Source organism: Dipodomys ordii, unplaced genomic scaffold (genome assembly GCF_000151885.1).
Source record: "Dipodomys ordii isolate 6190 unplaced genomic scaffold, Dord_2.0 Scaffold89, whole genome shotgun sequence".
Taxonomy (NCBI): Eukaryota; Metazoa; Chordata; class Mammalia; order Rodentia; family Heteromyidae; genus Dipodomys; species Dipodomys ordii.
In genome coordinates this window covers 7,282,699-7,305,211 of record NW_012267305.1, presented here as the reverse complement: position 1 = coordinate 7,305,211, position 22,513 = coordinate 7,282,699, and the positions used below count along the sequence as shown (strand labels likewise).

The following is a 22,513-nucleotide window of genomic DNA, read 5'->3' as shown; positions in this document are numbered from 1 at the left end:
GGAAGGAGAAGGATAGGGATGGGGGGAGGGGGGAGGCTGGGAAGGGATGGGAAGGGTAAACAAAGGAGGAGGCTGCAATGCTTGGTAAGAAATGTACGTATTATCCTGCCCATGCAATTGTAACCCCTCTGTACAGTATGTTCACAAATAAAATAAAATAAAATTAAAAAAAAATATTTAATCCTTCTCTTTTAACTCAATTTTTTTTGGTGAGAGAGTCAATCCTGACTAATTTCTCCTTCCTAAAGTCATTGATAATCCAGGTAAAAGTGGTACTACATTAGCCTTTGCCAAAGTACTCATTTATGTCTGAGTCACAATTAATACTGAACATCTTCTGCCTTGATGAATAATTTGTGATAAAATTTAGGGTTCATTTCAAAAGTAATGAAATGATTTCACAAAGATCAAATAAGTGTGGGTGAATTCTGTCAATCACATCCATATATCAACAAAATCAGTCAATCAGACTGTTCTGTGAGAAAGCTTTGTACTTAACTCTGCAAATATTCAGAAAAACACTTTTAAATTTAATTTTAATCTGAGGATAGAAAATCTATGTTGCAGTACAAAAAAGCTTGGGCAATTAGGTTACCTTTCTCTTATCCATTGATCAAATATGTATTTGGCTGTGGTTTAGATGCTAAATACTGAACAAGATGAATGAAGAAATTTTCTTGGAGTTTGAATTCTCATTCTGTTTATACATATATATTTGTGTATTTATAACTATATATGTATATGTATATACATATGGTATATACAAAGTATCTACATAAATATCTATTGACATACACATGATCAAAGAAGAGAGGTTAGATATATAAATATAAATATGTGAATGAATATTACTAGATTATCTAAAATAAATCATTGGTATACAGTACAAGAAATTTCCAAGGAAATGAATGCCTATTCCTGATAAACAGCTCAGAATTAGGTATTTCTTTGTTGCTTTGTAAGCTAGCCAACTTTTAAGTCAGATTTGTGTAAGATCAAACTCCTGTTTCTAGTAGCAAGGCAGGATGGATGTCAAATAATAACATGATAATAAATAATTGATGCTAAAGGCCAATGCTTGACTACAGCCTTTCATAGTTTCTGTGTTTTTGTCCATGCTTCCAATGTAAGATTGACCAGATAAAGCCAAATATATGCTTATAGATAATCTCTAAGATGTCCTTCTGTCTTAGTCTCCAAGTTTTTCATGCCTGTGATCCCCAATCAGGGCGTATATGAAACCATTATTTTTTCCACTCAAGCTTTCCTATTCTGCTGATTGCTTTTGACTATATGCCAAAATGCAAGTGATGATGACTTACTACATTAATATATAAGTTAGGTTTTCATTAATTCCCCAAATAAGTAAGTGAACAAGTTGTGATTGTTTTTATTGAATAAAACATATACGATTGATTTCATTGGGAGCAATGGAGTATGAATAGAGAACAATTTGATGAGTGTGGTCAGGTAAGACTTTGTTGAGATGCGTTTACACTAATGAGTGACAATAATGAAGCAACTTTGCAAAGAACTGTGTCATACATTCTCTGGAAATGGTGAGAGCAGGTATGAATGGCATATGGCAGGAGTAACTAGGTTGGCCTGAACAAATTACGAGTACAAGGCCATTGTTGCCATAGCATAGTAAACGAGCAAACCCTTTATAGAGCTATTTAGGACTTGAGGACAGAAAAACTTGTAGGAGCCAGGTCATAGAGAACCTTGCTACCCTCTTCATGACTTTGTGTTTTATTTTAAGGACTGTGAAAAGCCACTCAAGGGCTTTATTTAAGAATATGATTTGCTTAGTATTTTCTTTTTGTAGGTGGTGGGGCCTGAACTCTGGGCCTGGGTGCTGTCCTTCAGCTCTTCAGCTCAAGGTTAGTGCTCTACCACTTGAGCCACAGTGCCACTTTCCGTTTCCTGATGCTTCATTGGAGAAAAGTGTTTCACGGTTTTTTCTGTTCTTGCTGTCTTGGAACCTTGAACCTCAGATCTCAGCCTCCTGAGTAGCTAGGATAAGAGGTGTGAAACACCAGCGCCCAACTTTGGCTAGTATTTTTTTTTAATTATCATGCAATCTGAGTAGAAACCAGTAGCTCACTTGAGGGGGCTTTATATTACTCTAGAAGAGAGATGACAGTGGTGATTCAAAAGAGTGTGTTCGAACTTGAGATGGGGAAAATGGTTGGATTTTAAATATATCGTGGAGATAAGAGGGACACTCTCTAATGCATTGGATATCCAAGGTGAGAAACATGAGTGAAATCTGAGTCTTTCATATTTATATTTGATTTGCTTGATCCACAGAATGGTTATCAAGTCTAGAGAAGAATGGGGAAGAAGTATGTTTCAGCAGCAGAGAAGGCGGTGACAAAATTGGGATTGTAAGTTTGGTTATGTTAAGTTTAGGGATCCTTTTCAGATAGTTTAGAATTCAATAAATGTTTCAGTACTGGGAAAGGTGGTTTCTGCCACCTAGTGGATGTGTGACTTTGGGCAAGTTTTTTCACCTTTGAGCCTCTGTTCCCTTGAGTAATAAAGTGGAGGTAAGGAGGGTAGCAGTTTGTATGGATATTGTAGGGATTACTTGAAGAGTTTCACACTTTTTTTTATTTAGCAAGAATTGCAAATGTTTCTTGGGTCCTGTTAATATACTCCTTGGAATTCTTACTATGTACTCAAGAGAGAGATTTTTTTAATTACAGTCTTTTTTTTTTGAAATGGTCCAAAAATTGCATCATGGTTTGCTGAGAAAGGAAGACTTCAAAGGTTTAATTGAAAATATTAAATTTAAAGTGTTTAATTGTATTTAAAATCATAAAAATATCAACTGGTTTCCAGAAGATGATATCCAAGAATTCACTCTTATCTCAACAATGTATATTGATACTCATATCATTTTAATCAGTTAATAAAAGGGATATGAATTCTAGGTATAATTGAACTTCATGTTCCACAGAAATGCAGGAGTAACATGTTTATCAAAATTTAACGGTTGTTTTATTGGATGATCATACTGTCTGTGCTTGTCAGGAAGCATCAAATGACTGATTTCTTCATGGACAAGGTCAACACCAACAATAAAAATAAACACTCAAATTAACTAGTACTCGAAAGGGATGTGAAGGGGTCCAAGGGAAATAGGTAGACAAATAGAAAAGAGAAGAGGGAAAATTAAGACAAGAATCCAAGGTACATCCTACAAAATTAAGAAGAGTGCAGGAATGCATTGGTAGAGGAAGGGGGTGAGAATGTTGAAAATAGTGACACCAATCAAGATGCACTGTATGCATCAACTGCTTTGTTTAATGACAACTTTTTGTACAACTACTTAAAGATAACTTTTAAAAATAAATAAAATTTAATGTGAAAAATAGCTTCAAAAATTTTCTAATTTTTGGAGGTGAAAGATATCTTAGATGTGTCAATCGGGGAGAATCTCTCCAGAACTTCTTGAATAATACAAATGAATTGTACTCCAGATTTCTGACTCCATATGCAGTATTCCTTCCACATTCAAGATACTTACTAATTATATATCTTTAAACACTCCTGCATTGTTCATTTAGTTTCCATTGGCTAGTATGTTTCCATACCTTTCATCTGAAACACTGTTTTTATAGTAAATTATATTGACATTAAAAAAAATCCCATTCCCTATGGGGAAAACACTAAAAAGAACCCTAAGAAATGAAATATTGCCTGTATGATAAAGAAATATGCCTATCAAATAGACTTCTTCATGAACATTTGCCCATGTGGACACATGAAGAACTTAAGGTTGGTACTTCTCTTGAAAATGGATTGACTTTCATTTTATTTTTCTGTGAATCTCTTCCTTATTCTCCATGGCAGCAAAATAATTGTAATAATTATTGCTTTAAGCATTTTGATCAAAGTCTTCACATATTGAAAATAGCCCAAGAATATACTTTGCAATCCCATATTTAAATGGAAGTTATTGTGTTCACTTGATTGCTTTGACCATTCTTTAAAGATTTTTACTATATTTCCCACTGAGGATCTTTCACTGAGAGAGACAGAGGTCTTATGAATTGTCTAAATAGTATTTCCTTTTACCCTGACTGGCTGTCAGTTCTTGGTTTGATGTCTTATTTTGTTTTTTTTTCTTTCACACAAGGAACATTGTTTCACATTTATTTTCTCTTAGGTAATATTTTTAGATGAGGATGTGGGAGATGTCATTTTGTACTTCAAGGTGGACAAGAAAGTTGATTAGAAAATAGTGGGTAATTTTATTTGGGTGCTGTATCTATGGGTTTAAAGTAAATAAAAACATAAAAGAATTTGTTAGGAATAGTTTCAGAAGGACTGGTCCAATCCAGGCCATAAGGCTTAGGAAAACACCTGAACATGTGGCATCCCGGGGCTGGGCAACTGGTGCAAAATCCAATTATCCCTTACATGGGGTGCCCTGGAGTTTCCAATCCTGCGTGTCCACCTCTTTTGTGCCCGCCATCTGTAAATCTGGCCATTTCTCCTGCTCCTGCTCCTGGATGTCCTTTTCCTCCAGGACCTCCCCAGGGGAAACCAGCTTTCCTTCCATGTGGCCCCACTTACCCTGTGCCACAGCCACAGTCTCCAGGATGCCAACCTGTAGGTCCTTACCCTCCACGTACCCACCACCTGCACCTAGCATGTGTCCTGTGAATCCCCATGGCTCCTGGAATGATAGGCCTACGAGCCCCAAGGGACAAGAAAACACTGAAGAAAATGAAGAAAACACCTAAAAGGATACACAAATACCGCAAACATGGCAAGCATTCCTCCTCTTCCTCTTCCTCTTCAAGCAGTTGCTCTGACTGAATACAGGGCCTGGACCCTCCGCTCAAGTCTCACCAATTTTGCTCTCATCAAGCTTCGGCTGAGGTGTTGGATCAGCCTTACCCTGCTGGTCAGCCCTGACTGGCTAGGGGAAATGGAAAAGGGATTGCTGTGGGCTGGTTGATAGATCTTAGAAGAAAAGAAAGAAAAAAAAATTCTCATGAATGAGTAGCCAAAACCTTAGCAGTACAGTGGTGGCATTCTAATTGTCAACTCTCAGCATAATGATTAATATTTAGAAAGCCAATCCTGGGCATGAATCTACCATGTGACTTCCTCATGCTCCTCTTCTCAGCTCCCAATGAGATTAGCCACTATCATGACACTTAATAATTTATTTTCATAGCTTAGTCTATACTGAGATCTTTGAAATTGGAAATTGGAGATTATCCGTAGATCAAATTGACTTCAAAATTTCCTTTTTCATTTTTCTCCTTGGTGTATTAGGAGATATTTCAAGCAAATTAAAATCTATAGTAACAGTCAATGTTTATCCATTTCTTTCTATGTATTGAACAATTTTCTAACTCCTTATGATGTGTTAATGTGTCATAGGACAATTTGTGAGATATCTACAACTACAAGTCAGGGAAGTGAGAATTAGTTAAATATTAAAATGCTCAAGTATATACACATTTATACTACCAGTAACATTCTGCTTTTCATTAAGATGACCTTTGTACTACAATGCCTTTCTAATGAGCCTAGATATAAGCCCAAAATTAAGACATACAAAATCTTTTCAAGTCTCTATCTTATTCACACACACACACACACACACACACACACACACACACACACACACACACAATTAATATGTATCTGGCCCCAAATCTGTTTCTTTGCATGTTAGTTTTAGGGGTCTTTTGGTGTAATTTCCTTTAACTTGGTCTAAATGATGCTGTAATTTTACTCAATATATATGTACTTATAAAATATGCAGTACATATATGCATTTTAGAATTCACCCATTTGAAATACTGTAAAATGCCAATGTATGTATCCTCAGGTATGTGCAAGAATATATACATATATATATTTATCATATATAGGAATTATCTTTATTGATCCTTACAAAATTTGGACTTAATTAACTTTACTTTTTAAATTTTTCCACTATTACTTGTATATTATTCTGTTCATAACTATCAAAACCATTATCCTCTGAGAACCTGGAATTGCAAGCATGAGCCATCACTCCAAGTACTAAACTATTTTAAACAATGTTTATTTATCGAAGATTTTTTGTGTAGAGTTCATTTCTTTTTGTTTCATGGTGACTAGTTTCATAAAATAAATTTTTTAAAATTCATTTACTGGAAGAGTTTCGAGAGAAATTTTCCTATTGACTTTAAATGTTTGTAAAACTTATTAGAAAATCCATCTGACTGTTAGAAAGTTATGAACCAACAATGGAAAAATGTTCGTAAATATATTGACATTCACATTTTCCTTCTTGTGTAAAAATTGTTTTGGTTTCTCCAAAACCTGGTTCTAAGTTTCCACATTTACTATTGCATCGTTGTTCTAAAATCTGTGCTTTCTATATCTTACATATAATGATATATATTTGTGTGGGAGGGTATATATATATATATATATTTATGAAAATGTAAAATATTTAATTTGTTTTTTTGTTTGTTTATAGTCAGTCATTTCTAAATATGTCAATTATGTATAATGTATTTGTTTCAAGGAATTTTTTTATTTTATTGATTTCCTCTATTAAAAAGTTTATTACTTCTTCCTATGTATCTTGGATTTAATTTGTTCTTCTCTATCTTTTTCACTCATATCATCGATCATTTTAGCATCGATCATTTGTACGTACAATGCAGTTTTATCCTGTCATGTCTATATCTGCTGACAATGTATTTGGATCAGACTCATCCCCTGTATTCATCTCTCTCATCCTTACTTCCCTTTATCGAACTAATCTCAACCATGTTTGTTGTTTTATTTTCACACTTTTACATAGTGTTGTGACCATTCTCACATCTTTCATCCTCTCCAGTTTCCCTCTTCCCTTCTGATGTGCTGAAAAAAAAATAACAGAAGGCTTTAGCATCATATTTGAGCAGATAGAGGAGAGGCAAAAATGGGTGAACTTGAAGACTGGGTAATTGAAATTTTCCCATCTGAAGAATAGAGATAAAAATAAGCATTGTCAGAGCTTAAAGGAATGATGGGACAGCATCAAGCAAATAATAATAGCCATTATTGCAGTCTTGGATGAAGAAAATACAAAGGGCAGGAAAACACAAAGACTTCTACTCCTATATATTTAACAAGCCCAAAGATTTTCAAATAGCATAAAAGAAACCACCATGACATATATAATAGTGAAACTTTTGAAGTCTTGAGAAAACAATCTTGAAAGAATTATGACAGAAGAGCCTTGTCACAAATCTATTCTTTAATAGAATTAACAGCCAGTTTCCAGCAGAAGTCATGAAGGTTAAAAAAAACAGTAGGATGCCATATTAAAATATTTTTAATTATAACTTTTAATTGGGTAGTCTATATCACTCAAAAGGTTCCTACAAAAGTTATGAATTCAAGATATACAAAGATAAATGAAAGATGTTTATTAACAGTAAAATTTCCCCCAAAGAAATGAAAAAGAATAAGAAAAAATAAATGATAAAGGCTAACTTTTCCAATGAAATAAAGACTATCCACTTAAGTCATGCACAGAGAAGTAAGGATATCTGATAAAGATATAAATGACATAGGTAAATAGGAAATAAAGTTTCATTGCCTACAGGATAAGCATAGGGTTAGGATAGGGTTTGTCTAATTTGTTTTCCTTTTCTAATATGAATTTTATATTATGTATGTTGAAAGCTGAAAAATTTTATATATTCACCCAGTTCATCTATTAGCTATACAAATAATAGTGATCCTGTCATATTAACATATTCTTTACTTTTGTTTTAAGCTAAATTTGATCAAGGTCTCTCTCTCTCTGTCTCTCCCCCCCCTCTCTCACACACAGGTGTTTTGTTTTGGGGGGGGTTGGTTGGTTATGGGGCTTTAAATCAGGGCCTAGGTTGTGTTCCTGAGCTCTCTTGCTCAAGGCTAGCACTCTACTGCTTTTATGCATAGTGCCACTTTTCTGGTTTTCTAATGGTTAATTGGATAACAGACATTCCTGCCTAGGCTGGCTTTGAACCACAATCCTCAAATCTCAGCATTCTGAGTAGCCAGGATTACAGGCATGAGCCACTGGCACCCCACATAGATGTTTTAAATATAAATTCATTTATATTTAGAAAATGTAATCGCTATGTGACAGTTATAAAAATGTAACTGTATTGAAATGAGTCTTTGGACATACTGGGATTTGAACTCAAGTTCTGTGATTACTAGGTGTGGATTCTACCACCTAAGTCAGAACTATAGCTCTTTTTCCTGTGATATTTTTAAAATAGTGTCTCACATTTTTCCTGGGCCAGCCTAACCATTATTTCTCCTATTTGTGTTTCTTGTTCATTGAGATGGCAGGTTTGTACCATCACACCCAGCTTCATATTGCAAATATTTTTGCATGGGCTGGTCTGGAACTACCATGCCCCGAATAAGTGACTAAAGAGTAGCTAAGGTTAGAAGTGTGAGCCACCAGTACCTGGCCAAAATTAATCATTTAAAATCATTTAATTATATTTTGTTTTGATAAATACTTGAGTCCACTTTGATTACCAAGTCTAAACCTGTGCGCCTCAATTTTTACCACTCCTTGGCCCATGGTTAAAACCAACATGCAAACATTTTTGTGGTTATAGAATTGGTAATCTTAAAACACCTAATTAAAATGCAATAGTGACTTTTTCCAGAGTGCATTTTTCTTATCTTGTATGGAATTTGCAATATACTGTGCACAGTCACATAAAAAATACATATGATGAGAAGACACGCATTTGCTGTGGTGATTACTTTTTCAAAAAACAGTTTCTACAGCTGCAGGCACTCACATGTTCTGTAGCACTCTCACAGCGATTTGATTCAAATGAGGAATACAAAACTTGCCTGAAATCAAAAGTTGCATATTCAAACAACCTACCAGTATTTATTCATTTAAAAAAGGTCTCCTTAATGACAATACTAATTGTAAAATCACTTTGTTTGGCATTTAATATTGGAAAATTTTCTTAACATATTATCATGTTATAGAAACAAGTCCATATTATTTTAACCCAACATATTTAAAGCAAACCCTTATTTTGTGCCAGATTTTATTCCCAAAGTTGCAAATCTCATATGATAAAATATAAATATCAATGCATTCTTTCATATATTTTATAGTATATTGGAAAAATCATATATATATATATATATATAATATACAACTCACACAGATAAATGAGTTGGTATAGAAACTTCTGGACAGCATTGAAACTCAGAAGAGAAAAAATAACAATGCATATTTAGGGAACCTGGGAATGTTTTTCATCAAGGTGGCAGCTGAAATGAGACCCAGAATATAAACAGATGGCAGAAGCTGCAGAATATTAGAGACAATGAGCAAAAATGGATACAGCATAAGGAATAGCATACCCTATGTCATAGATGTGTACAATACCCAAAATAGCCTGCTGAATTATATCATGCATACTGTGATTAAAAATGTCAAGGTAAATTCATCGTTGGCTTTTTACAGTATACGAAAACTGGTTTTTACATAGTTTGTGGCTAGCATATACATTTGTTTCACAAGGAAAGTTGTTCTGAATTTAATTACCTATCCAAAATTATGTGAATAGGTAAATATTACCTCGGGAGTAGAGATAATGTGACAGATTCAATACGCATTAACTTGAAAGAATATATTTTATTTGATGTAGTTGAAGAAGAAAGAGTCTTGTCATGTCCCAGTGCATTTTAGACCTAGCTTCTGCTTATCAGAGAGAACATGCACCATTCATCTATCTAAGCATGGCTTACCTCACTTAACATGACTTATTTTAGTTCCATCCATTTCCCTGCCAATGACATTATTTTATTTTTCTAATGGCTGTGTAACAAAAGACATCCTATTTTCTTTTCGTTCATCTCATTTTTCATTTCTGATGATTCTGTCTTCTTTTTTTGAATTTTTTCATATGTCCCCAGGTCTTTTGTGTTTGATTTTTGTATATATTTTTATTGTAAAAATACTGTACAGAGGGATTTCTGAAGATATACATTTGAATGCATCATATATAAGGTGTCTTTTTTACCTTACATATGGTGTACTCAAATTTTATCTTCAGAAGGGTTGGGGGAGAGTACAGAACTCAGGAGAAAACATGAAAGATGAAGCAGTAGATAGCATTGAACATTGATGAAAGTGAACTATAAAACTGGTAAGTAGAGATGGGTGGGAGGGAGGGACTGGGAAAGAATGAGGGAACAGAAGTCATTGTACATGTTCTCATTACCTCACGTATGTAATTGTAATCTTTCTGTACATCATCTTTATAATAACAATAAAGTAAATTAATAATTAAAATCTATATAGGGAGGTGAGAAGTCATCTATAATAACTTCAAGATTCTCAATTTGAGCTCTGGAACATACAGTTTTGCTAGTCACAAACTTTGAAAATACAGGAAAGGAGTCTATTTTATGTTAAATAGATTGAAAATGTAGTGAGAACCAGGTACAATTATTCGTAGAATCTTCTAAGGAATGTGTCACCATTCACAAAAATAAGGCCACACTAAAGCTACTAGCACAACCAAGTTCAATGAAGCATTGTTTACCTTAGACAAGATATGGAATCAACCTGGATGCCCCTCAGTGAAGAAATGGATCAAGAAAATGTAACATATAGATATAGATATAGATACAGATATATGCATGTATTGCATTTCAGTGTTGTCCAGAGCTTTCCTTACCAACTCACTTATCTGGCTGAGTTGTATATTATTTTTATATATGATTTTTTCAATATACTATAAAATAAATTATATGAAAGAATGCATTGACTGATTTATATTTTATCATATGAGATTTGCAACTTTGGGTATAGAATCTGGCGCATAAAAAGGGTTTGCTTTAAATATGTTGGGTTAAAATAATATGGACTTGTTGCTATTAGGCACATCATAATATTTCAGAAAAATTTTCAAAATTAAATGTAAAAAAGTCATTTTACAATTAGTATTATCATTAAGGAGACATTCTTTTAAGTGAATAAATCTTGGTAGGTTGTTTGAATATGCAACTCTTGGTTTCAGGCAAGTTTTGTATTCCTGATTAGAATAAAATTGTTCATCCACCAGAAGGAATGATATCATACCACTTGTAAGGAAATGAAAAGATTGGAAAAATTATATTAAGCAAACTAAGGCAGACCCAGAGAAACATAGGTTGCATGATTTCCTCGTTTGTAGTAACTAGAATATGCCCATAATCTACAAGTATGCACACTGAGTCGTGTGTTTCTATCCAGGAAAAAAATACATTGGGACATGACAAATTATTCAGTTCTCTAGGCATTCATACAGAGTAAGACCAATGGAATATATTCTTAGGAGAGGATACAAATTCTCAAGAACTATGTGTGTAAAATCATATACAATAGTATTTATTGAAATGAACTACAGGAAATGGAAGCAAGTTTTTTTTCTTTGTTGCTGTTCCTTTTGCCTTGTTTGTTTGTTCATCTGTCTTTGGGACGATAAGGGAGTGGAACACAAACATGGTATGACAAAGGGTGAACAAAAGCAGCAGTGATACTAGATACTACACTGAAAACTAAGTATACAACCTGTGAGAGGGTACAGGAGCGTAATACTGTGAAAGGGCAAAGTACTGCGTGACATCCTAAAAGGAATGTATCCTTTGCCTGGCTTGTGTAACTGTAACCTTTCTCTAGATCACCTTTATAATAACAATAATAATGCATGAAAAGAAAATGTTTCATAATTTTTCAGGTGTCTTGAGTTTAAGACAACGGAGTGAATTGTGCACAAATATTTGAGGGTCATGGCAATGTATTCATTAACCAAATTCAATAGAATTTGTGATATTATTTTGAGAAAGATAGAATGAAAATGAAAGGAAGAAAGTGAAAGATCATCCCCCTCAAAACTACAAAACGGAGGGAATATACAAAGGAAGTACAGGAGGTCATTTTCTAGTTTCATTCATTTCTCTTCTTTTCTTCCTAAAACGGCAAAGCACAATTCTTTTCATGTATTTTTATTGCATAGTTTTTCAGTTTTCAACTTGTAGAAATGAATCTATGAATATCTTAAATCCCTTTGTGTGGCCTGTTTTCACTATTAATATTAAGAAACAAATCTCATTATTTCATTTTATTTATTCAAATATATGACTATGCATTTTTATTTAATTTTTGGTTAAAAATAAGACTGCAACAAATATTCTTGCTCCCTTTTCTTCTGTATATGCCTCTCTGGAATATATCAATAGAGTTGGGACTATTGAATCACAAGGTGTATATGGTTTAAGTATCACTACCTATTGAAAATTATTTGTCAAATCATCTGTGGAAATATGTATTTCCAGGAGTTAGTATTTCGAAGTCCAAATTTAATGTTGACCAATCTCATGGGTATGGAACTTTTACATTCTAAGTTTTAGCTCATGTTGTAACGGTATTCTATTGATGTTTTCAAATAAAACCTTTATTCATTAAAATAGTATTTAAGGGAAATATTCATGGTTAGATCAAGCTCTGAACAAGAAAGTTCAGAGGATGGTGACTATCAAATTTAATAGTACATTTAATGAATGTATGGTCTTTGGAGAAAACCTTATATATACTACTGCGGTGAATATTAGTAATAATTTGATTGGATGCTAGTCTCTCATTTTACAGGCTCTTTAAATCAGCTGTACTCACCAGTTGTCAGTAGTGACCTTCATATCCACTACATTTTACAGCCTATCAATGTATTGGGTATTCACCACTTGTGAAACAGAAGGTGTTTTCTTTCCTGGATTCCAAATTTTACCAATGTCTTTGAGGCTTTATACTCATTATTTGAAAAATCCAATACTTTATCTTGGAGTTTCTGGAGCCAAACAGTTTGTTTTAAAGAATAGAATTTGTTACTGAAAAGCAGAATTACAATACTACTGTGGGCATTCCAGTAGAACAAGCGATATGTGGATCCTCTCCGGAAGACTGTTCTCTAGAAGCAAGACTTACTTCGGTGGAGAAAAAATAGCTTATTGCATTGTAGGCCAACCTCATGAATACTCTCTGTATATATGTATATTTATTATATTATATAAATATATCTTTATTATGCTTATCAATTTACAAAATATTTTATAAATATAAAATATTGATATTTATTGTCTATTTTATTAAATACATAAATACATATATATACATATATATATATATTGCTAGTCCTATGGATTGGCAATATTCCTGAGCATCTTTGTGCTCAAGGCTAGCATTCTTCACTTAATATAACTCTTTCCAAGTTGTTCCATTTCCTAACAAATGGAGCAATGTCATTCTTTCTGATGGAGGCATAGAATTCCATTGTGTATATATACCACATTTTCTTGATCCATTCATCTACTGAGGGGCATCTGGGTTGGTTCCATATCTTAGCTATGGTAAATAATGCCGCAATAAACATAGTTGTGCTGGTAGTTTTATTATGATCTTGTTTGTGATCATTTAGGAGGACGTAACAGTGCTTGATAAGAAATGTATTCATTGCCTTGCCCATGTAATTGTATCCCCTCTGTGCTGCATTTTCATATTTTCATTTTTATTAAAAATAAGACTAGCATTCTACCATTTGAGCCACACCACCACTTCCATTTTTTTCTGAGTAGTTTATTGGAGATAAAAGTCTCATTGAGTTTTCTACCCAGGCTGGATTTGAACCACAAACCTCAGATATAAGGTTACTAAGTAGCTAGGATTGCAGGAGTGAGCCACTGCTGCCCAGCGAAACATTATTGATCACATGTCAGTAGTAGATTCTTTGAAACAGGATAAATATGATATTCTTGTTTTTCATCAGTTTCTGGATTTGATTAGCATAATTTGGTGCCTAATTTATATTATTGGTGCATTCCAGTAGCATGGATTCTCAGATGGCAGTCAAGATAGGCAGACGATTCTGTAAGATTCCATTTCCAAATCTCCAAGTAAGTAGGAAGTACGTACGGGTCTGGTGCTAAAGTGCAAGCTGTAATTACATATTACAGAAAAATCTAAGACATACAGGCATAATGCAAGAGTATTTATTCGCTATAGTTTCACACTTTTTAGTGAAAAATTAGAAATCATGTGCTAAACAACAGATAATGATAGTTTATAGAGTCCTCCTCTGTTATATCAATAGCAAGTAATCTGTGCAACCTTGGAGAAATCTAAACTACATTGAGTAGGTTTCTGAATCATCCATCTCCAATAGCAAGGAAGAGCCAGCCTTGCTTCTTACCCTGTTCATATCGTTCCTTTCCACACAATTGGATATGCTTATGCAATTGAAATTCCTTGCAACAATAGCTTCAGGAATTTTTAAACTTTATTTTTCGTGGGATAATGTTATAAAATTATTTCATAAAACTGCCAATGTTACAATAATTTTATCATGCCCACCTAAAGCATTCTGATCAATCCAGTCTGTACTAAAATAATCAGAATTAGAAGTGAGATCTCACTGAAGTATGTCTTTTGCTTATTTTTATCTCATCATATATTTCTTTCTGTGATATAGGTGCTTAATAAATTACTTTGATTAACAAGTCCTTAAATCCTTATTTTGCTCCAGGTATTTTACTTTCAATATCTGAAAAATAAAATTACAATGGAACCCTAACAGATGACATACATGCTTTGTGACAAGCATTTCATCAATTTAGTATTAACTTTCATTGAAACCCCAAAAGTTTATACACACAGTGGAGGTGGGAAGGCAGGGATGGTAGGGGAAAAACAAAGGAGGAGGTAACAATGCTCGATTGGTAATGTACTCATTACCTTGCTCATGTAACTGTAACCCCTCTATACAACATTTTTACAATAAAAATGTACAAAAGAAATGTTATATATATATATTTCATATCTATATATCCAATATAAAATCATATTCCACAAAAATGTTAAATATCCTCTGTTATAGAAATATTGACATTCATAAAAAATCTAAAATAAAACTGGTCTAATGAGGAAGCATTGGAATAATATGCCTACACACATGTATTTGGATTTCTAGAAATCTTTGAAATTGTGTGCCACACTACCTTGGTGCTTAGATTGTTTGGCCCAGTCTGGTATGTCCAGAATATTGCAGATTATATAATTCATAAAAATGGGAAAGTTCAATTCAAAGTTATTAGAAAATCTTAAGAAGCAACAACCAGAGATACCACTATTTCTGTGATCCATTTTATCTAATGTTATTTATTCAAAAGTGCATCTGGTTAATTATTTGTCCCAAGTAAAGCACGTTGAAAGTACGAAGATACAAAGAAATTATCACTTTGCAGTTGACATCCTTCATAGACTGACTTCTTGGTCTTTATTTTATATACAATTGCCCAGCCACATCTGTGCAGGTAGGTAATGCTTATTTGTATTTTTGTAAATTTTTATTTAGTTTTACAACTGATCACAAAGTAGCACCTACATGTTGACTTTTCCTAGAAAAAGAAAAAACAACTTTAATAATCAACAAATGTCCAATAATGTCAAATAAACTTTGGTCTTGGATTTAGTTTTAAGAATTAACTATGACATTGATATTCTACCATAAACTCTCCATCTCAATTGAGATTTAAAGAAACATTTCACAAATCTATTACCCTTGCTTACTTAAACTGACCTATCCAAAGTATTTTATGTTGGCTTAAAGGGACCTGACATTTGCCATTAATTACCAAGCTACCAGAAACATGGTATTCAGTGTAACTCATGTCTTATCCTCAGTCTATCTTTCTGTTTTTCTGTTTAGCTAACTAGAAGGCTTTATTGAAGTGATGTTGTATGATTCATCGCTCTACAAAGGAAAGCCCTGGAATGACACTTTGGTTTAGGGGGTAAGCAAAGGTAAAACTAACTCAAATATATAAGCAGAGACAAACTGATTCAATTAACATTTAAGGGATAGTGTTAGTGAAGTGAATCTTGACTACATACTGGTTGCAAAAGATGAAACTATACCTCACAACTGCAGTCTCATCAGATTATTCTCAATTCCTTGAGCACATTTTATATTCTGATATTTTGATTCCTATAATCTTATCATTCACTGTATATGGAGTACAGTTTCTTAATTTCTTTGCAATTTAAGATCCCATTTCACCTTCAAAGCCTCAATGCCACTACCATCTCTTCTTCAAAGATTTTAATATGATATACGTATGTTCTATTCTGTAATATCCTTTAAAATTAATTCATATATATTTAATCCATATATCAGCTGACTCCATGTTATCAACTCTTTATTAGTCTTCTGTTTCTCAGACTTTTGGCCAGCTTTGGCCTGAGTTTTTTATAATATAGAAATTTTAGAGTCCAAATTTGAGTTAACCTAGAAAATTCATAGGATGCACATCTCTTTTAGCTCTGTCAACTACATAAGTAGGAAGAAATCATTAGCTTTTTCTCCTAGTTTATTTTCCTGGAATTCTGTGGACTGTTTCCAAGACTCTACCTGAAGTAGAAAAGACAATAGATATGGCATACATTATGCTCAGTAAAATCTTACTGACAGTGGAAAATAAACTATATTCAATTATATATAGTTATTCAAAATCTTTGATGTTTAGATGTCATTAATAAAAAGAATAAATCATCACATATCATAATGTATGTTAATCAAATCTATTTTTGGCTGTTTTTAAATTATAAAAAGGCATCATTTATATATATATATATATATATATATATATATATATATATATATATATATATACATAAGATGTGTTTTTCCTTCTGTAACTACAGCCATAGTTGAGTGGACTTTCAATTTAGTAGCTATAATAGAACAGCTGGTTAGCTGGAGTATTATCTTGAAGAGCTGTGATCTGAGAAAACTGAAGAATGACTAAGTGAAGCAGGTGTAATCTGTATTATGAATTTTTATTCTGCTCATTAAATATTCATAGACCTAAAGTCAACATGCCTTTCTTTCAGGTGACCTCATCTGTCTTTGGGTGAGCTTCACAATCTTAGAAACAAATTGCTCCCTTTCTTCGAGAAACTCAAGAGAATTCATAAACTAAAAAAATGAATCCAAACTCTTGTCAAGAAAAAGACATGATGTTATTCTTGATTATAAGGATTAATAAAGTTATCTGTTTATAAACTTCTATTCCAGTTTTTAAAAAGAAACAAAAAATAACCGCTTAGGTTCTAGGTTATAATGTTACATACTAAGTTGAAGAGTTTGATTAAGATTTATAACAACTGGAAGACATAGTAAAGCAAAATAACATGCATAACAAGTATGTACATATCACACTAATTTAGCTAGAAAATTAGTAATGAAATAAATGACTTCACAAATATGGATTGCTTAAATTACAAAATCTGTTTTTTTGGAGGGGGGTCAAAGGCAAGTTATAATTTTCTATTGCTTGAATACTCAAAGATGTATTTGCCCCAATATCATTTTGGTATTAGCATTTTCTTAACCTTTTTCTCCCCATGAGCCAAATGAATAAATCAAATATATATATTTAAATCCATAGCTACTTTAAAACAAAACCAAACCAAATCAACTATGAGTCTGCTCTTTAGATTCTCTTCACTCTTTTCATTTTGTGATGCTTTGACAAAGCAACAACTGTTCTGTCAAGATTAGAATTTAAATAGACTTTCACAAAAAGCTTCACGCACACCAGCTGTAATGTCAGCAACCAATTCCATCTTTATTTTCTCTCTTTAAACAGAAAGCATAGACTCAAGATGGCTTTTGCCAACCACAGCTTGTGAGGTAGGCTGAAAGGGCGGGGCTTCCCATATGTGGGAAGCCAAACAGAATTACAAGACAGAATGTGTGGTAGAAAAAGCATCTATATTCCTGAGAAGTTGTTACTTTTTTGGGAAAGGAATGGTATTATTTTTAAATCAGCCATGTTACATATGCAATTTTACTTCCACATGAGCAAAAATACATACTGACAATAAGGTCAAGTTGATAAGTTAGAGTTTTGAAATTTAGAACATTTGTAGGAATTGTGAAGTAATTCCTTCCATTGGCTTGGTGAAGACAGAAAGCATGGGAATAAGTTGACATGGTGACAAACCAACAATCCACTATTGAGTGAGGTTTGCTAGAAAGTAAAGGCTATGAAAAGAGAAAGACGAAGAAGGAAAGAAGAGAGGAAAGAAGATACACTAAGACATTGGAGTATGGAAAGTCAAGTTTTTAGAACAAAACTATGCAATGAATTTGAAAAAATGCATATTTATTTATGAGTATATGAATTAATCAGAAAAGATGGTAGTATGCAATCAAGAATTCTTAAGAAGAGTCAGAGAAGGGGTGAATAAACGAGAAAAGAGTGAGATTGTTGAAAGGGGTGACATTGATCAAGAGGCACTGTTTTCATAAACTCCTTTGCTTAATAGCAACTAATTTGTACAAAAGCAGGTGCTGCCATCCTAGCTACTTGGGAAATTGAGATCTGAGGATTAAGGTTTGAAGCCAGCCCAGGCAGAAAAGTTCATGAGTCTCTCTCCAATTAAGCACCAACACACCCAAAGTATGGTATTGGCTCAAGTATAGAGTGCTAGTCTTGAGTTCAGGGATATATATCAGAAAGAACTTATGGAGGAACTCAGATAAAAGAGAATAGGTGAACAAATGTATATATTTTGATGATAGAGCAAAAAATTGGGTGCAATAAAAACAGTCATTTGTACTGAGGGAAGGGAGAAACTGAAAAATAAAATCTGTGGAGTATGCAAATTTGTACTTCAAGTTATATTTTGTTAACTAGTACAGTGGAGAGAATAATAAACCCGTGGTTATGTCAGCTATGTTTTGGTTTGCAGGGAATTTACTGTGAGGTCACTTTGAAATACTTTTTCTGCACCTTAATCGACAGACCAGTAGAACCCTGTATGCGGTAAAAATGATCTCTGTAAGAGTTCCTAATTGCTTTCCAATATTGTAGCTACTAGCTGTATGTGACCATTAGAATTTGAAAATGACTACACTAAGTCCACTAAAATTTGAAGACTAAGAATGTGAAACATTTTATGTATATATTTGTATAACTAATGCTGAAGAAATTGTCATTTTGATGTTGTGAATTAGTAGTTATTCCAGTGTTTCATTTTCTTTTTGTAAAAATAGCTGTTATAAAATTTCAAATTGCTTTGTGACACACATCTGTGTCTTGCATGCAATCTAGTAGAAGATGCTGGTGTAGAATGTAAGATATGAATAGGAATTTCACCTTTCTGTGCAACATGAACATGGTTCCTACCCAGGTATTAAAAAATATCTTGTTTACTGGGCGCTGGTGGCTCACTCCTGTAATCCTAGCTACTCAGGAGGCTGAAATCTGAGGATTAGTGTTGAAAACCAGCCCCGGAAAGGAAGTCCATGAGACTCTTATCCCCAATAAACCACTCAGAAAACCGGAGGTGGTGCTGTGGCTCAAGTGGTAGAGTGCTAACCTTGAGCTGAAGAGCTGAGGGACAGTGCCCAGGCCCAGAGTTCAAGCCCCATGACCGACAACAAATAAAAAAAATCATGTTTTATATTTATATGAATTTGACCAAGGGAAAATAAAATGAAAATGGTTGTTTTGTAAAGTTAAATACAATCAATTTATAAAAATAATTATTCATTTTCTTTCTTTCTTTTTGTCTTGGAAGTACTTGGGATTTTGAAATTAGTGCTTCATGCATGTCACGAACTCACATTCTTGAACCAAATCCTTGTCATTCTTTATCAATTAGTTTATGTTTCAGATAAGAGTTCCTGCTTTTGCAAAATCTGCACTCTGTGTATACTACTATTATTTTACCTCTATCTGGTTAGAATCTGGGAATTCAATCATTAGTTATCTCAAATCATTCTACAGAGAAATTCTTGTTCATGAAAGCTTTATGATTTGATGTTATATTATAAGCTGCTCAAAAAGAGAGGAGATCAAATAATCTCATTTCATTCTGTAAAACCAAGTTACCTTGTTATGAATTTGGTCTTTTGGCTTTACTTATTTTGTTTTAACTGGTAGTCTCTGTTGAACCGGGCAAAACAATAATCATTAAGCCTACTTGCAAGCAAGGAACTGAGTTCATTGGGAATGTTATATTTCAAATACATCCTGGTATGTCCTAAATAATACAACTAAATGGGTTTTTGAGAAATCTTTTCATGGGTTGCCTTATATACATTAGCTTATGTTTGCTATGTGCATCTGTATTCATTGATAGGATTCCCCAGTGTTGCAGGGTAAAATTGAAAGAATATCATTATCTTTATAGTGACACCCCAGTGCATCATGTACTTTTTTATGTTGTGATGAACCAAGAGTCATGCTGTCAGTGATATGGAAAATCCTAGAGTTTTGCCAGTTTGTGCATGCAAGGAAATTGTTTCTTTGTAAAGCTAATAATACTGGTTAAGATGCTTTAAATTGGAAGACTTTTTTAAAAATACAGAATGTGTCTTTTAATCAAATAAGCATGTTCTTTAGGATACTGAGTTCCAGGTACAAAAGCAGATAAATAGGAGAAAAGTTCTTTGCATATAACTAATTAATATTTAATTTGTTTGTATTAATAGAGGGTACGTTTGGAATATCCAGAAGGGGACAAATGGTAAGGACAAAATGCACACCTTAGGCTCTGGTGGCTCAAGCCTGTATTCTTAGCTACTTACGAGGCGGATCTACAAGATTTAGGTTTGATACTACCCTGACCAAAAAGCAAAAACAAAAAGCAATACCTGTCTCACAGGCACAATGTCATGGTGAATCTTTCAAGCTATGAAGCAGATCAAATGTAAGGATCTGAAATGAAATACTGCTTTCCATAAAATATTGCACATTTTAGGCATGAGTAGCTTTTAGGGGTAATAGAAGAACAATTAATTAACATCATATTTGTTTTTAAATACAAGAAAATCAAAATCTATAGATCAAATATTAAGTTAGAGCATATTTCTTCAAATCAGAAAGACTTTATTTCACACAGCCTAGGTGTCCAGGTGCATTGTGTCCATTGAGGATTCTCTTCTGTAATAATGTACTGCTGAAGACATTACAAATGTTTATACTTTATCTTGTTTCTGAGTGATCACTGTGTGGATGACACACTTTATTAACATCACAGGTAGCATACAAAAGTGATCTCAGAGGAAAACAATAAAGGACTCAGTCTTTAACATGAGAATTCTTTATTTACAAGTAAGTTTTTTTTAACATTTCTGCCAGGAAGAATTTTCAAACATTGTTTTAGAGAGATAATATCTGATTATACTGCCTCATTTCTTCTGTTTCCATTCTCCAGTCCTAGCCGTGAGCCTTGAGAAGGTTAAATGTGGATTGGAGAAGGATATTGCCTATTAGAAAGAGAATGAAAAAATTATGCAAGATAGTTTGCGGAAGACAGGCTATATTTTTCACTATCTTTTATAACTATATTTTGACTGCACAAAATTAATTGATAGAACTTTAGTGTTAGATTTTTGTTGTTGTTGTTGCAGTGCTAAGGATACTACTCAGAGCACTGTGTGTGGGTACTGATTTTAAATACACACACACACACACACACAGAGGTTATGGAAGACTGAGGAGATATATAGCTTTTTTTTTTGTTTTCCTTTTGTGGAATTTAAACTCCAGCCCTTGTGCTTGCTCTACTCTATGATGTGGGACACACTTCACCCCATTTTACTCTTCTCTATCTTCAAGATGAAGTCAAACTTTATGTCTTTTTAATTGTGAACATACTGTACAGAGGGGTTACAATTACATGGGCAAGATAACGAGTACATTTCTTATCAAGCATTGTTGCCTCCTCCTTTGTTTCCCCTTCCCATCCCTTCCCATACCCCTCTACCGGATCCCCCCCACCAAAGTTGTAAAGTTCATTTTTCGACATAACAACTTGTACATCTCATTGTTGCAATTCTTGTTCTTGTCTTTCTTCATGTCAATGGGGCTGGCAGGTGCTTCCTACTGTGCCCTCTCATTGGTTGACATGTAGTCTTACAAGTTTTTTTATTGCCTGGTCTGGCTTCAACCCACGAACCCCAATCCTTGCCTCCCAAGTTGCTAGACATACACATATGAGCCATAAGGCCCAGCTATAAATTCGATTTTAAATGTTACACATGATTTTCTTCTTCTGTAAGGTGAATTAAATAATACTTCATTTAGTAAAATTCATAGACTGAACAGAAGTGGTGGCCAGTAACAACGCTGGATGTAAAAGAATTACACTTTCAGCGGGGAGTTGGTGGCTCACGGCTATAATCCTAGGACGCAGGAGGCTGAGATCTGAGGAATGCAGTTCAAAGACAGCCCAGGAAGTAAAGACCATGAGACTCTTATCTCCAATAAATTACCCAGAAAAAGCCAGATGTGTTGGGGTAGCTCAAGTGGTAGATTGCTAGACTAGAACACAATGAGGCTCAGTGACAACGCCCAGACCCTGAGTCCAAGCCTTGCAACTAACAAAAAAAAAAAAAAAGAATTACACTTTCTA

General features: G+C 33.7%; 1 pseudogene; it reads left to right on the top strand.

Annotated features, from left to right (window-relative positions):
• Positions 1–4,380: 4,380 nt before the first annotated feature.
• Positions 4,381–4,858, top strand: LOC105992847 (annotated as a pseudogene).
• The last annotated feature ends 17,655 nt before the right edge of the window (positions 4,859–22,513 follow it).